Raw genomic sequence first — 17480 nt, forward strand, 5'->3', positions numbered from 1 at the left:
CACAAATGCGATGGTGGTTTTATGCAATGCTTACCCACTTAGAATAAATAAAGCGGCTGAAGTGACATGCTTTGAGTTTGTGTAGCTATAGGTGTAACACGTTGCCTCTTTAAGGCAGAAAATCCAGAGAGAGAGAGAGAGAGATAGTGCAGGGTGGGGGCTGGAGAGAAGAGGAGAGAAAAGTGGGAGCCAATAAGAGGCAGTGGGAGCAGACACAGTGTTTGTGACACCTTGTGGTGGAGCGTGAGGGGGTGGCAGAGTTTGAGAGAGAGAGAGAGAGAGAAAGGAGGGGGGCACCACTGGATAGAGAAAGAGAGAGAGAGAGGGAGAGATCAAAGCAAAAGAAGAGACAGAGGAGGAGAAACGAGGATGAGAGATAGCAGCATTGCAGCGAGAGCGAGCGCGCGAGAGCCCTTCCTGCCTTTGCAACGAGTGTTTACTCCACTTTTCCTGAGAGCCGGTTATCTCCCCTCTGCGTGAGTCATGGAAGTGATTTACTGTAGGTGAGTGGAGCGGCGCGGCAGCAGAAATACACAGATCTGTGTGTGTGCGTGTGTGTGCGGACCGTGGGGAGGTAAGATCGCTCCGTATCTCCCTGGATGTTATTTTCACAGTTTGGTCCCTTCATCCTCTTTTTCTTTCCCATCTCGTCGTGAGAAGCCGTACAACCAACTTCTGCGGAGTTTGGGTCTTGTTCAAACAGCCGCTTCTCCTCCTTTCCCCACATTTGTCCTCTCAGGCGTAGGATACTTTGTGCTCGTGCAGGCTGTACACACACTGTGTAAAGTGTGAAAGGCACGCTGCAGTCTCTCTCTGACAGTCTGAGCAGCATTTAGTGCTTCTGTATTGACAGTCGGACTCAACGGGGCTGAGGGCTGGAAGAGGATGAGAGGGAGATGACTCAAATCTCTGCTTGAGGGACCTGGAGGGTAGCAGCATCAGTGATGATGATGTCGATCTGTAGAAGAGCAGAGATGGAAACAGAGAGAGAGAGAGAGGGAGGGGAAAAAAGAGATAATCTTGCACAAATAAGCCTTGGCTGCTTGTCAGATTTTTACATAGTATTTTTATGTCTGTGACAAAGCTGATGCCAAGTGCGTGCATGTAGATCCTGTGTGATGGCTCCACAGCTGGATCTTCTCCCTGAGCATCTCTCTATGTCCCCACTAACTGAGGTGTGCAGCCTGTGGTTTTGTTGGTGTGTGTGTGTGTGTGTGTGTGTGTGTTTAAGGCAGGTGATCAGAGATTTCTGGCTCAGACATCCTGAGTGACAGCTGAGCTCTATCACAGCTTTCATCATGACTCAAGCTGGTAAACTGTAGCTCAGCTTGTGACACAACCCCCCCACCCCCCACCGTCAGGAGGGAATAACCTGCCTTCATCTCATGGCTGGATTAGAGTGATTTACTGTCGCTCCCCGTTAGCCTGGATGTGTTTGTGTGGGGTCTGACCTATTATGGCACCTAATGGCCTCATATGTTATTTCCAAAAGGACATTGTCAAATGGTAAACACTGTTGTCAGCCACATCCAGCTGGACTGACAACAGTTGTTATTAATGTTAGCTCTAGTTCTGACCCCTGTGAAAACTACTACTGGCAGATGTGCTGGACAAGAATTAATAGACCCTTTAAAATTAGAAATTACATTTAGTGCAGACTGGATTTACCATCTTTCCTTCACTCTTGCTAAAGGACAACTCCAGAGGATATTTTTATCTTTTCTGGCTGGCCCGCAAAGTAGTCCTCAACACAACTCTTGATTGAATGTACAAAATATTAGGGTCACTGCCCTCGCATTGATCTTCAGGCCCTCTCTCCACATCCCTGTTTTCTTGCAGCTTAAAAATCCTTTTTCATTGATTCGTCACCTCCTTTCTACCTGCACTCTCTCTGTTGTGATTCATATAGATTTAATACGGGGAATCAATGAAGGAAATGGCTGGATTGACCTCATCTGTGTTGTTTGTGGAAAGACAAAGAGCTTCTGACACCTTTTTAGATTCAGTTTGTTACCCTGTGAGAACTGCCCGGGACTTTTAAACAAACACATTCGCCTTCTTTTAAATTCGAGACATCATATGAAAGATTCAGGGGTGCAGACAGGTGAAATAGCTCACGCTCATGGATCGATGAACAGGCAGGGAAAAAAGTGTAAATGAGAGAAGCAACAGAGCTAATAAACACAAATGGCAAGTTGTACCACAGTTGGTATTACTTACAAATCAGTGTCAGTCTGCTACCATCATATCGAGCGAGCAGAGCTAAATTGGGCAAATAAAGTTTTTGAAGCATGCACCGAATTTCTTGAGAGCAAAACAGTTTTTTTGTTTGCTTGTTTTTTACAGTACAGTCCTTTCATGTTCACTCACATCACTCACTGCACTTTGAGAAATAGGAGTACATTAAAAGTGCACTGCTGTCCTTAAAAGTGCAGTTTAAACAGTAAATGGACAAGTACTTATAAAACACTTTTCTACTCTAACTCAGCACTCAAAGCACTTTTTACTCCAAGCCTCCTTTACCCGATCACACAAGCATTTTTTTCTCTATATTCAAGCACCTTCTCTAATATTCACACCGCAATAGATGAATTGCAACCTAATGATCTGCTGACATGGAGACTGTAGCTGGGCAGCGAATCGTCAACCGACTGGTAGACAATCGGTCGCTCTACCTCCTGAGCCATAGCCGCCCTGTCAACACCGAAGTAGCCTGCAGGGTTGATTAGTGGTATCCAAAGTAATTAGGCGTGCAATCTCAAGGGTAAAAAACCACAAACAATGGTATACATGTTCCCAAGCAATAATAGGTGCATCATTGCACACTTTCATTTAGCTTTTATGATTAAATATAAATATAAAGGGCAGCACGGTGGTTAGCACTGTTGCCGCACAGCAAGAAGGTCCTGAGTTCAATTCCACCATCAGGCCGGGGTCTTTCTGTGTGGAGTTTGCATGTTCTCCCCGTGTCTGCGTGGGTTCCCTCCTGGTACTCCGGCTTCCTCCCACCGTCCAAAGACATGCAGCTTGTGGGGATAGGTTAATTGGATAATCCAAATTGCCACTAGGTGTGAATGTGAGTGCGAATGGTTGTCTGTCTCTGTGTGTTGGCCGTGCGACAGACTGGCGACCTGTCCAGGGTGTACCCCGCCTTTCGCCCTATGACAGCTGGGATAGGCTCCAGCGCCCCCTGCGACCCTGAAAAGGATAAGCGGAAGCGAATGGATGGATGGATGGATTAAATATAAAGTTTGGTAAAATATTAATGTTGCTCTTAGATTTTAAGATTTTTACATTTTACCATACAATAGTAGAGAGAAAACTCCAACAATGAGGTGACTCCATAAGTCAAGCACTTGGCAACAGTGGGAAGAAAAACTCCCTTTTAACAGGAAGAAACCTCCAATAGAACCAGGTTCAGGGAGGGGCGGCCATCTACCGTGATGACCAGTTGGGCTGATGAGAGGGAGACGGGACAAAAGACAAGCTGTGGAAGTGAGCCAGAGATTAAATATTAACTAATTACTAAATGCAAAGTAGTAAGTTAAATGAAAAAAAAAATATTCAAGTCTCATATTGTGTTTCACTTCTATATTGGTGGCAGACTTTTAGCACTTTTGCCTCACAGCATGAAGGTTCTAGTTTCAGTGGGATCATTTCTCCCTAGGCCTGTTTGGTTTTATGCTATATGAAGTGCAGTGCATTTCCGAGGCTATGAATTTATAATTATAAAAATATTGATTGATTATTACCCCAGGATGCAGTATTTTAATTTTTTTGTAAAAGATGCATTTTTGTACTCTTACATTACATTTTAAAATGGTCCTTCAAAGCTGTTCTCTATTGGGCCAGAGATGTTTTCTGTCAATTATCTTATAGGATAGCACCCCAATGACAAGCTTTTGTACCTCTAATAGGACAATAAAGGAGCATTTTTAACACTCTCGTGACGCAACTTGTCTTCTGGTTACAAAATATGAAATGTCCACTCAAGATTTGTTTTATGTCTATGAATGTTCCTCAGTGCATTTTAAAATCTCAATTGTCACGTTGCACCTCTGTCTTTGAGAAATATTGTTAGTTAGTAAGAAAGCAGAAGTCTGATGGGAGCAATTCGACTTTTGCCAGTTCATAATAAATATTCACTTTCTTTGTCACTGAAACACAGTTAAGTGTTTATGCTTGCTCAAAAGCAGCACTAGGAGAGCCTTGCTGGTTGAAAAGTTTCACATTTGTTACCGACAGGAGGTGCTGGGTGTGGTAACACTTGTTATGCGCAGCTAAAATGTCTTGGTGCTACATCACTGCAGCTGGTGTGAGAGTGGAAGTCAGTAAAAAACAAAGAAAATCTTGGTTGACTGAAATTGTAGCTTCTCTTCGATTTATTTATGTTGGATGGGTTTGTGGTTGTCATTAGATTAATTAAATCTCCTTCAATACACCGAGTGCACACTCAAGGCTTATTCACCAAAATTAATTAGAAATAAAAGTAAAAAACTAGCATTTTAAGTGATATTACACCTTGTTATGATTACAGATTTGTACACCTGCCTATACACTGCTTAGTCAAATCCAGGTGTTTTTTTGTAATGTAATCTTTTACATTACATTATTATGCTGAAGAAAAACAAGCCTTTCTGAGTAATAAATCCCACACATGATATAATTCTTTATATATCTGATGAAAGAGGAGGCTTCTCTTGTAGCATGGTATGCGTGTTGCTGCTGCTGGCAGGTACTGGGAAGCTGCTACAAACCTATAAATAAATCACACATATTGAAATATGTCAATTCTGCTGTGTTTACACTCAAAGCCTTGAGTGGTAAATGTAAGATGTGTTGAAACATCGGTACACAGACAAGTTAGCTTTCTGTTTTTAGAAGATATGGTGTGTGGCTTGCTGAGTTTGTGATATATAAAATGAGATTCAACTCGACTTTTTCTTTTTAATGGGGTCCGTCAGTTTGGAGATAAGTAAACTTTCTGCAAATTTAGGTTAGACTTGCAATGTTCATTAGGTTATCATGGACTGAGGAAGAAGGACCCAAATACATACCAAAACAAGTAAAACTGTGAAAACTGACTTTAAAAAGTCCATGAGGTACAAAAATCCAAATAGTCCCCCCCAAAAACAACTGGTGCTCTAAAAAAGAACTCAAGGACAGGCTGGGCTAATAGGGAATGAGCTGGGAAACTAAACACAGCTAAATCACATAAAGTAATGAACAATAGTTGAACTACAAAACATAATCCAATGACATGACAGAGGAAGTAGAACTACGCAGCAAGTGACTGCCACAATAAAACAGGAAACAGGAAACCCAAACATGAAAACTGAGACAGAGACTTAATTAAGACACAGGGAACACAGGGGCAGCAGGATAAACTGAAATACCGAATTATAAAATATTAACAAAACTAACCATGACCAGATCCCACATAGGTAAACTGTAACAAAGATGAAAATTAAACAGAAAGAAACCAACCTGGAACATTTTGGAATACAAAATATGAATCTCTAAATATCACAAATGCAAATGCAAAAACTCAAATTCAGGCATGAAACCTGACGTAGGTTTGGTGTGTTCAAAGCTGTCACAATTTAGGGTGTTTAAAGTTTCTTTTTCCTGCATTCCAAAATTTATGTATTGGTCTTATTCGGCTATTGCAGTTTCCATTATGTCCTTTTTAAAGTAACACATTGTCAGACCAACAAGGATGTGCTTGCACAAGAGCAGGTCAACCGGCCAAGCTGTGAGACCTGAGACTATAGCAGGTCTTACAGGTTTAAGATCATGTCAAGCAGCATAAAAAAATCAATAAAATAAAAAACAACAGTTTTTCTTGCTTTTAATTTCTGGGTCCCTTCTTTTGTCCTGTATCTCTCCCCTAACACCCAACCAATTTCTTTTTGTTAAAAGGGAGTTTCCTCTTCCCACTATCGCCAAGTACTTGCTTATCGGGGGTCATCTGATTGTTCGGGTTTTCTCCATTTATTGGGTCTTTACCTTACAACATAAAACACCTTGAGGCAATATTTGTTTTTTATTTGGCACTAAAAAATTGAATGAAATTGGATTGAATTGAACTGAATTCTGCAAAAACAGAGTAGCTGAACATAAGCATATTTGAGTAGACAAAATCTGAAATTCAGTAGATATTCCATTTTTTGATAGTTAACCTCCAATCAATTAAGTTTCACTTCTGAATCATTAAATGAATCATTTAATATCAGTCATTTTATGTTGTAGCTGCAAAGTTATGATGCACAAAACAAAATGCAGTACACAAACAACAAGGCTCAAACAGAACAGATATGTGAAAAAAAGCATGTCACAACAAACCTCATAACTAGAAAAAAATAATAACAAAACAATTTCACAATGGAACAATAGAGAGTGTGTTTTGATGTGCCTTGGCCTTGAGTCGTTGCGCTCCTTTTCAGCTTTGTCTTCGACAAACTAAAGTGTGAAAAATATGGAGGGTGGGTGGACAGCCTACTTTTAAGCAAGCAAGCGAAGTCTACACGGCCATCTGCTCGCACCAGAATTTTCTTTTAATCAAGGCTGCAGCCCCACAAGAAGCAGACTCCCTCTCACTCCCACAATTTAGCATCTTGTATTAAGTGGGAACAGAACACTCAGCATAACATGATAGCTACATCAAATCCAAGTTGAAATCCAAGAGTGGCTTTGGTGCCATAAACAGATGCTCCATTTGACAAATTAGTCAGAGATTTGCTGTTGGACGCTCGATGCTGATGCTTTTCCTGAGCAGCTTCCTTTTTATTTTTAGATTCTTTTTCTAACTTTGTCACAAACACACTTTATGTTAGAGTTTTACTGAAAATCATTAAAAATGTGAATCAGATTCTTTGAATACACATTAAATCGGAATATAATGCATTTAAAACATAAGTATCTATGAATACACATTCAGAAGACCAAGTACTTTATTGCAGTGTTTCCCAACCACTGTGCCACGGCACATAGGTGTGCTTTGAGAAATGATCAGGTGTGCCATGCAAGATTATCTGATTCCACCTGATTAGTGCTCTAAACGATCGGCGTAACGGGCAGAACAATTACATCTCTTCCACTAGAGGGCAGTACAACTACCTGCTCTAATTAAATGGGTTGCCAACTGGCAGTAAAACAGAAGAAGACTAAGAAGAAATTACATAATAGTCATGCTGTGAGCTGACACAGCACATAATAGCGATAGATAAATATTTGAAAATAAAAAGTAATCAATCTGATCTGGGTCTTGGAGAAAATTCCGACCCAGATCAAGGCCCTATGCGTAGTGGTCAGAAGAAAGCAAAAAATGGGATATTGGGGACTACCCGAGCCAATTCTGCTATACCTGGTGCGCGGGGAAAAATTATCAATATGCTTTTTGTGATATTTTTGTTTGGTGCTGTGTGCCATGGCTCCAAAAAGTTGGGAAACACTGCTTTATTGTACATTTGGTGGTACAATAGCTTGCTACTGCGGCAGTACCCTCTTATGGACCTTCTTATTGTGGTAGGACCATTGTACCCTTAACAAAGAGTAAAAGTTTGTACTTTTGTGGTTTGTCCTTTACAGACACCAGTCTTCAACTTTTAGTGGCACTTTTCTATGTTCATGTAAAGCTACAAAAACTGACATTTAAAAAAATGCATTCATTCATACACAGTGGTTTTCACGTCTACCTAGCACCTATAGCACATTTTTAGCTCATTTTTGTAAACACAAAGACAGCATGGAGACAGCTACATCTTTTCCTTCCCATTGCAGATAACCTGAGAAGGGTAAACCTGTGTTTGTTAGTTTGTTTTGTATAAAATATGATTATAAATTAATTCAAACATTAACAGATAAAACAATAAACAGGTTAGGATAACCCTTTAATGGCCAGCAGCCCTGTGGGTACATAGTACCGTACTTGTATTGTTTAATTCAATCCAATTCAATTTTATTTTATTTATACAGCGCCAAATCACAACAACAGTCGCCTCAAGGCGCTTTATATTGTAAGGTAGACCCTACAATAATACATACAGAGAAAAACCCAACAATCGTATGACCCCCCTATGAGCAAGCACTTTGGCGACAGTGGGAAAGAAAAACTCCCTTTAATAGGAAGAAACCTCCAGCAGAACCAGACTCAGGGAGGGGCGGAGCCATCTGTCGCTTCTTTGGTGTTACGTAACGAAACAGTTACCAGACACTTTATGTCTTTCTAGAACAGGAACAATGTGCTATAAACATTCCTCAAATATTTTGGTTCATATTGACATGATAGCATCACACAGCTGCAGATTTGTTGGCTACACATCCATGATAAGAGCCATACATACATCACATCCCATAGGCGCTCTATTGAACTGAGTTCTGGTTACTGCAAAGATAATCTGAGTAGAAAGAACAAAATGTCATGTTCAAGAGCAGCGGTCCCCAACCTTTTCTGCGCCACGGACCGGTTTATGCCTGACAATATTTTCACGGACCGGCCTTTAAGCTGTCGCGGATAAATACAACAAAATAAAACTAGTACCGGTACCGAAAAAAAGAAGATTTATTCATATTTTTTTGGATGGCGATATCTGAAAACCAATAAAAACCCTGAAAACCATACATTTCACACCTGAGCCTCAACTCTCGCGGCCTGGTACCAAACGACTCACGGACCGGTACCGGTCCGAGGCCCGGGGGTTGGGGACCGCTGTTCAAGAGGATAATTTGAGTGTTATGACAAGCTGTGTTATCCTGCTGGAAGCAGCCTTCAGAAGATGGTACACTGTAGTCAAAAAAGAGATGGACATGGCCAGCAACAATACCCAGGCATTGTTGTGCCTGTCTGAATTTTAGCTGCAGTTCCTAGGGGTGGCACCTGGTGTGGTTTTCGGCTGCTGTAGCCTATCAGCTTCAAGGTTTGACTTCAAGGTTCAAGGTTTACATTCAGAGCTCTTCTGCATTCCTTGGTTGCAACAAGTGGTTATTTGAATTACTCTTGCCTTCGAAGCACTCTGGCCAAGCTTCTTTGACCTCTGACAATAACAAGGGATTTTCAGCTGGTGCCAGCCAGTGGATATTTTTTCTCACATTGTGTGGGAAATACCAGCAGATAAGCAGTGTTTAAAATACTCAGACCAACCCGTCTGGTACCAACAGTCATGCTGCATTCAAAGTCACTTAAATCTCCTTTCTTCCACATTCTAATTCTTGGTTTGAACTTCAGTAAGATGTCTTGATCATGTCAACATGCCTAAATGCATTGAATTGCTGCAATTGGCTGATTAGATATGAGCAGTTGAACAGGTGTACCTAAAACGTCTGCTGTTACAGAGATGCTCAATAATGAGAGTGTTCTGTCTGAACACATACGCAATGTTTTGGGGAAAAAAACCTGTTCATCAGAGAAAATGCTGTTTGTGAAAGTCTAATGCTCAAGTCTGACTGAACATGCAGTCCTTAGTCTCTAATGGACAGACACTTCATTAGAGTGTGCGTGGGTGAAAGAGCATTATAGTCTTTTAAATGATAAAAATAAAATGTGTCACCTTATATTTGTTTCTTTTCTGCTCTGTTTCTTTTTTCTTTCAGGCTGTCTTATTGTTGTGATTAAATCTGCCCCATGCCAGCACAGAGAGCGAACACAGGGGACAAGCAGCACACAACCTGACCACATCAGCAGGCAGGTACTGGTTTTGTATTCTAACTCTTGTAGTTTCTTTTTAAAAGTGCTTCAGGGTTCAGTATGTGAATGATTTTTTTCCACAATGTTGTCAAGTTTGTTGTAATCACACATTTTAATTGTTGCCACAAACGTGACTCTTGTCATCAGAACAGCACAGGCACTGCTAATCATTCTGTGTCATCATTTCTTCGAATGTGATAATTCGCAGCTGTAATTGTATGCAAAATCTGTGAATACTGTTTGTTCTGGAATTGGGCTGTGAGTCAGAAGTCTAAAGAAAACAAGCAGAATAACACTTTGATTTTTACAAACCCTTGAATGCTTATCAGTTCTGACCTACCTGAGGCAAAAGGAGATGTGTTGAGAACTCAGATCCTGTGAGAACATTTTTCTGTTAATATCATTTTATTTGTATTTTGAAGCATTGAAGAAGAGCATTTAGTTCTTTCAGGTTATGACAGTTTTTCTGGTTAATGTAACTAAAAGCAAAACTAGGTGTAAAAAAACATTTTAGTTATATGAAAAAATATAAACAGAGGAAATGTCCTTGGTTTTGATCTTTTGCCAATTTGTCAGTTGCCTGTCGTTGCCTCCACTTAAAATTTTGCCAATGACAAAGACTTTCTTTATTATAATAACTAAAAAAGATGCATATGGTTGATGCTGCTCTTGCAAGCCACTTTGCAACCCAGCTTTACCACAGCACCTCTATTTCATGTTATTTCAGACTTGATCAGTGCCATTTCCAGTTGACTGTGAAGGCTGCTCTGTTCTTTGCCCCTGCTCTCCCTCCTTTTTAGACTTTCCAGGTAAAGCTTGCAGAATGACAGGGAATTCCTAGAACAGAGCTATACCAAATATAACTGCAGATGAAATAATAGTCCCATTTTCTCTAAATGACTGCAAATTTAACAGTTAAACAGGTTAAAGGTTCATCGAAATTGATGCGTCTGAATCTAAATAGCATGTGTTCAACTTCCAAGCTCTATTTCTCAGCAACACCAACCAAAACTACTACCCTATATGATAAACACCCACAGATGTTTGTGTCCAGTAAAAGGGAGACTTTGACATGCATAAAGATTATTGGTGCTGATCGGGTGTATGCAATTGCTTCAGGGTGCGACCTTAATCTTTGCCTTTCCTGGAAGGAAAGTATGTAGGAGATTTATGATGCACTTATAATCTAACTTGTATATCTAAATAAAACTCTTTTTCTTTCATGCTGAGAGTTGGACGAAATGATTGACAATAAAGATGAAGCTGCAATCAGCTTAGCTTAGTATAAAAACTTGAGATTGAAGAACAGATAACCGGCTGTAAGCTTTGAAGCTTTATTTTCCCCCAAACTATTTTTTTTTTGGTTGGGTTTCAGTTAAGCTGCTTTTGACTCCTCCCTCGTCACAAAGGGTTGCTACAACAGGTAGCTCTGCATGTTTGATTTAGCACTTTTACACCAGATACCCTTCCTGATGCAACCACAATGAGTATTTGTGTCTCCAGCTAGAATCAAACAGCAACCTTTTGTTTGCCAAGGAAGGTTTCAGACATGTCAGGTATCAGTAAATGCTATTAATTCTCTGTTGCTGACTCTTTCAGATTGAGAGAAGGTTATGATATTGTCGACACCAACACTATGGTCCAGAGTTCTTCTGAAGTAGACATTAAATTTTAAATGTATTTATTTGCTGAATTACATAGTACTTTGGCAAATAACTTACAGCATTAACTGTATTACTCTGGGTCAATTCACGTGTACGATGACGTTTGATATTCTCCACAGGTTGCTTTGCTGTAGCTTCTAATATACTAAACCATGTGGATGATTGATTAATGGTCACATTCAGTCCTTGTTTTAGTTTTCTTTCAGCTTAAGTGTTGATCGGTGCTAAGCGATTCCTGATAAAAAAATCAATAAAATGGGACACAGGGATGAATTAAAAAATACTTTTATTAACATGCAGCATGCATGTTTGCAAGGACAGGCATCCTGAAAACATTTAATTGGAGAACATAGACCATAAAGTCTGTAAGTAATAGTTCATCAAACTATCCACATATTGAAGTGGAACAGACCAATTATTAATTATTTAAGGGTAAAGCTGGTATAGCTTTCCTGACTATTCTCAGATTAAGACAGTAACCAACCAAGAACTGACTGCTAACACAGCTTCTGTCTGTAACCAAAGCCTGATACATCATATTTATGTGGAACTGCATGGAACTTCACTGTTGTCCCGAAACTATTAAAAACTCATCCACATGTCATTAAGAGATATCTTCCTTCATTACCATAAATACATATCCTCCTGCCAAAAATGCTTCTCTTGGAAGAATACACTTAAATTAAAATTTCACAGGTCTACACTACCCAGTATGTTACAGTCTTCTGGGGTTTTTTTAAATACAGAAACTATAGATTTTGTGAGTCTTGCACGAATTTCCTTATTTTTATATAAAAATGGGAAATATGTGCAGTTATTTACTGAAGCATGTGGAGGCATTTTGTACAGTTCTAACAAGCTTGAAAGTCGATGTGTTCTGAACACCTTTCTTCTTCAACACAGTCTGAACTCTCTCAGGCAAGCTTTTCTGTGATATCATTAAGTAGTCCTGACGAATAGTTCTCCGGGCTTCTTGGAGGACATTCCAAAGCTCTTTAAAAGCTGTGTTTTGTTCTGTCCTCTGCTGAGAAGATCCCACACTGCTTCAGTAACGTTGAGATCCAGCTCTGGGAAGCTGATCTGTAACTGATAATGTCGTAGTGTGTGCTTTTCCTATCCAAGTATGCACGCGATAACTTGAGAACAATGCGACGTCGGATTTTTAAATTCATACCACAAGTGCATCTGCTGGGAGGCTGAGGGGTAGAACTGGACGCTTCTGTATTTTCGCTGTTTCTGAAGGACATGACATTTGGATAATTTTCATTTGCTGTAATTTTTCTTAGGCTTCCCACTGCTTCTTTGTACTCAGATTGTCCAGTTTCCCTATTATTTTTATACAGTGCACACAATGATAGACATATCTAGTTTTGTTGATGCAAAAATATTATTTTATGTCACACTGTGTTATCCTTGACAATTTTCAAAGATTGAGCTAAAGAAATATGAACATGTTTTTGGCTGCTAGTAACAAGTCCCTTGTTAGTTCCTTGCCGGTGCATCCCCTGGTGCCTTTGTCCATCCATCCATTCGCTTCCGCTTATCCTTTTCAGGGTCGCGGTGGGGGGGGTGTGCACACCGGGGGCTCCGACACATTTATACAGCCGTATTTCGCATATGACTATGAAAGGCAGAAGAGGAAGTAGTTCCTTCCAAATTAGATGATTCGAATGATATAGTTTCTTTCCACTGCGTTCATTTTAATGGAAAAACTACAAATTTACCCCAGAGTACTAAAATATCGATATTATAATATGAGAATCGATTCTAGAACATAAATTGCTGGTATCGGAAGAATCGATATTTCAGTATTGATCCGCACACCACTACTGTTGTCTTTTGTACGTGTTTTGGAGTTTTTACGTGATTTGAAGTTTGTATGTGCTTTGTCTCTAGGGGCCACCGTAAATATACTTTTATTTATTCACTCCACATAAAATGTAATAAATAAATCATATAATGCAAATACCAACTATTCACATTTCAACTTTTAACTATTTACATTTTCAGCTTTTTCCTTTTAAAAATTTAAAGTGAAACAACACAAAACACTGCAAACCACAACACAATTAAATATAAATCAAAATATGAAAACAAAAAGAAGATGCACATTCTCTGTCATATGGACCTGCATAAATAAACTTTCTGAATCCTTTATCATCTGCATCTGAAAATAGTTGTGGATGATCACTATACCTTTCTAATGTGACGTTGTTGTTAGTGGTGTGCGGATCAATACTGAAATATCGATTCTTCCGATACCAGCAATTTATGTTCTAGAATCGATTCTCATATTATAATATCGATATTTTAGTACTGTGGGGTAAATTTGTAGTTTTTCCATTAAAATGAACGCAGTGGAAAGAAACTATATCATTCGGATCGTCTAATTTGGAAGGAACTACTTCCTCTTACGCCTTTCATAGTCATATGCGAAATACGGCTGTATAAATGTGTCGCAGCCCCTGGTGTGCACACTCACAACAATGGCTGAGCGCAAACAGAGTCCTGTGTGGACGCGTTTTACCTCCACAAACAGCCCAGACACGGTTTGTGATATATGTGGCAAGACAGTGAGGTGTTGTGGCAACACCACTGACCTCGTCAAACACCTTGGAGTAAATCACATTACAGAATATGATAAGCTTATGTTGAGGTGAACTGAAGAGGAGGAGAGGGACAGGTGCTGCTAGGGCGAGACAGACGTCTCTCGCAGACGCACAACGTCAGTTTTTTTTTTATTTCTATATGATTATTCTGCATTATTAAGCAATAAAAACAAGTTGTTTGATGTCCTCTAATCATTATGAAGCAATATGGTTATGTTATTATTACAATTACATAATACAATTATATATTGCAACGAAACATTAAGTTTTTGTACAAAGTATCGGTATCGGATCAGTATCGCCGATACCACCCTGAATTTTACTTGGTATCAGATCGGAAAGGAAATCAGTGATATCGCACATCACTAGTTGTTGTCCCTGGCTCTCTTTCTCTCTCTCTCTCCCTCTGGCTCTGTTCCTGTGCTACTGAGTGTAACTACCGCCCCTCCCCCCTCTTCCCAGCGCAAAGCACAAGGCTTGCATGCTGAGTGAAGCGGAAAAAAGTGCGAGAGAGAGGGTGAGAGAAAGAAGAAAAAAAACCCCACAGCTCGCGATAAGGAGCCGGCTCGCGTCGTTCACGTCAAAGATCCGGCTCTAAGAGCCGTTTCGTTCGCAACCGACACATCACGTCCACCCTGGACAGATCGCTAGTCTGTCGCAGAGCTAACACATAGACAGAGACAACCATTCACTGTCTTCTCATTCACTTCAGCAAACACACCTATGGGCAATTTAGTGTTAACCTAATTAAGTGTTTCCAATTAACCTATCCCCACTAACTGCTTGTCTTTGGACTGTGGGAGGAAGCCAGAGTACCCAGGGAGAACATGCTGACTCCGCACAGAAAGACCCCGGCCTGATGGTGGAATTGAACTCAGGACCTTCTTGTGAGGCCACCATGCCAGTGTGCCTTTGTTTTTCTGTAATAATTCATAGGTTAGTGTTAAATATCTTAACAGACAAGAAATAAAATCATCTTCTGAACTTTTGGAAGCAAAATATGAAGAAATGAGAGTTGTCTCATGATTTTTGCACAGTACTATATGTATTATCCTGTATGTCCCTGCACATCATTAGGTGTGGAGTCCAAAGTCCATTTAGAGTTGAAGTTAGGTTGGGAAATGAAAAAAATAACTCGGTGCAAAAGTGCCAAAAACTGCAGTTACTCTGATGGTCATGTGAGGCTGGCTCCAAAAGTGAATGTATCCCTCCAAATTCCCATCTCTGATATTTAGCCATGAGCAAACTCTAACCCTTTTGTGACTTCAAGAAGGAATAAGGCAGTGCCGCACCACTTAACAATATATTAAACTGTCAGCCTAAGAAAATAGATTTCAGTCCAAAACCTTAAACGATCATAATTAAAATGATATAAAACTGATTCATCTTTTGCTAAAATTAATTCTTCATTTTTGGGAGTTCTTTCATATTTCAGTAAGAAACGCTGGTGCGTATTTCTCCTCGTTGCAGGTTTGTTTAGAAGGCTTTGATTACAAAATCTGCCCCGAGTCTGACTGAACTTTTATCCTGAAGTAAGATAAGGGTCAAAGGGAAACCAGGCATCGTCAATAATACGTTTGTTGTCTCTGTCAGATTAGCTCTTTTATTTCGGTTGTGTTTCAAAGACGTTTGGTCTGCCTCCCTCTAACTTTTGACAACTTAGAAGAGGAAGGCTTATTGTAGTCCCACAAGGCTTAATTATCCCTCCATCTGATAACAACCTGGTAAGAGAGGAGGTCGGCCAGAATGAGAACAGGAACCAAGGGAGGGGTGGGGGGTAGGATTAATGTAGATTGTCTGATATTACCTGGCCTCTGATCAAAAGACTGTGTTGGCAGGCGGAGCACATAATCCTCTTGATTTCGCCTGTCAGTGCCAAAAACTTCTGGTACTGTGTAGCTCAGTGGGTAGGGCAAGACATTACTGACCAGCCAATGGGAACTCTGCCATATCGTTTCCATAAACACATATCTTAAAGCATGAATCATATTAAATATTTCATCAAAATGCACAGGTAAGTACTGACCTCACAGCCCTAGAGCAGAGTGATTTTTTTTTTCCTGTCATTTTTGTTTTTATAAATATTGACAAATTTTCGTATGATAGTACTAAGAGTTTTGTGGCATTTTAATATATCCATCCATTCTCACATTTTACTCGCTCTCTGTTGTATTATCTGTGGATCTTTGTGTCCAGAGAGAAAGCAATTTTGAGCAAATTTTCATCTTTAGTCATCATCTTTTTTTTCTCTTCTGAAGTGCATCTCCCTTGCAATAAGATGCAATAAGATGAAATATTATTAGAATGGGGTTTTTTTTTTTCAACTCAAGGACATTTTCTCAAAAAAAAGGAAAAATAGACAAAAAAGTGATGTTTAAAAAAGAGAGCAGCTCAAAAGACACTGACAAAAGAAATGATGATTAAGATTATTATGATGTGTAGCATTATATATAATAGTAGCAGCTTTAGTCTAAACATACAAAAGACACATGAATATGTCCTCTATAGAAAACAAAGAGCAACTTGCAAACAATCTATCAAGTGCAGATCCTGATGCCACATTCTGATGGACAATGTTTCTTTTAAAGCCCATTTTTTTGTATAGATCTGTGCTTTTGGCTTCCTTTAAAAGACGTTTTGTGCATAATCTAGTTTGAAAATAGAATCTATCCTTTGAAAGAGCTGTCCTAATGCTAAACTGCTTAATGGATAGAAAAAGCAGCAATTTGACTCACCTACAAAGAAAGTACCTAAAAGAAATCTACCCATATTTTGCAACATTACCAACCATGGTTAGTTACTATATCATGATAATTGATTTTTCTGACATTTGTCCCTATTCACTTTAAGAAACTTTCCCACAGTGGATTCACCTCCATGCTGAAGGTTACATTTTAGAGATGATCTCAATTGATGATATATGATTATATCAGATAGGAGGAGAGGAGAGCCGAGCGTCCATGTCTAATGATTCAAATAGCCGCTTTCACCTCTGTTGGGAAAAGTAATTATGAGAAAGTCACGTGAGGCTGAAAAAGGGAATGTGGATGAGGACAAGATCAGTGAAATGCACCATTCATCTTTTGCAAAAGAATTTTTTTGCTGAAAAATTGCGACATTTGTTGACAAGAAATTGTTTTGCATGCAAAGCAACAATTTAAAAGTCTAAAAAAGGGACGTTGATTATAAGAGGAACATAAAAGAAGAGATGAGAAGAGTTCGATTCAATTGTGTGCAAAGATAAAAATTTAAAAAGTGCAAACTCATTGGAGTATGTAGGGCAGCGGTCCCCAAACCCCGGGCCTCGGACCGGTACCGGTCCGTGAGTCGTTTGGTACCAGGCCGTTGAGGCCGAGAGTTGAGGCTCAGGTGTGAAATGTCTGGTTTTCAGGGGGTTTATCGGTTTTCAGCGTTATTTTGTTATCGTTTTTATCGTTCACTCGGTTTTCCTTGGTCTTTTCACGTGTGTTATGAATAAATTTTCTTTTTTTCGGTACCGGTACTAGTTTTATTTTGTTGTAT

The 17480-nt window shown here is 39.6% G+C and overlaps 1 protein-coding gene across 2 annotated transcripts in view; it reads left to right on the forward strand.

The window, feature by feature from the left end:
* Positions 1-204: 204 nt before the first annotated feature.
* Positions 205-17480, forward strand: part of LOC102302966 (alpha-1,3-mannosyl-glycoprotein 4-beta-N-acetylglucosaminyltransferase C) — an 80002-nt gene continuing 62726 nt past the window's right edge. For both annotated transcript variants that reach the window (XM_005935586.3, XM_005935588.3), the window contains exons 1-2: positions 205-503; positions 9592-9686. The gene's annotated coding sequence lies outside the window, so the exon portion shown is untranslated. The remainder of the gene's footprint in view (positions 504-9591; positions 9687-17480) is intronic.

This window comes from Haplochromis burtoni, unplaced genomic scaffold, assembly GCF_018398535.1.
Source record: "Haplochromis burtoni strain Fernald_Lab_line unplaced genomic scaffold, NCSU_Asbu1 Contig_197, whole genome shotgun sequence".
NCBI lineage: Eukaryota > Metazoa > Chordata > Actinopteri > Cichliformes > Cichlidae > Haplochromis > Haplochromis burtoni.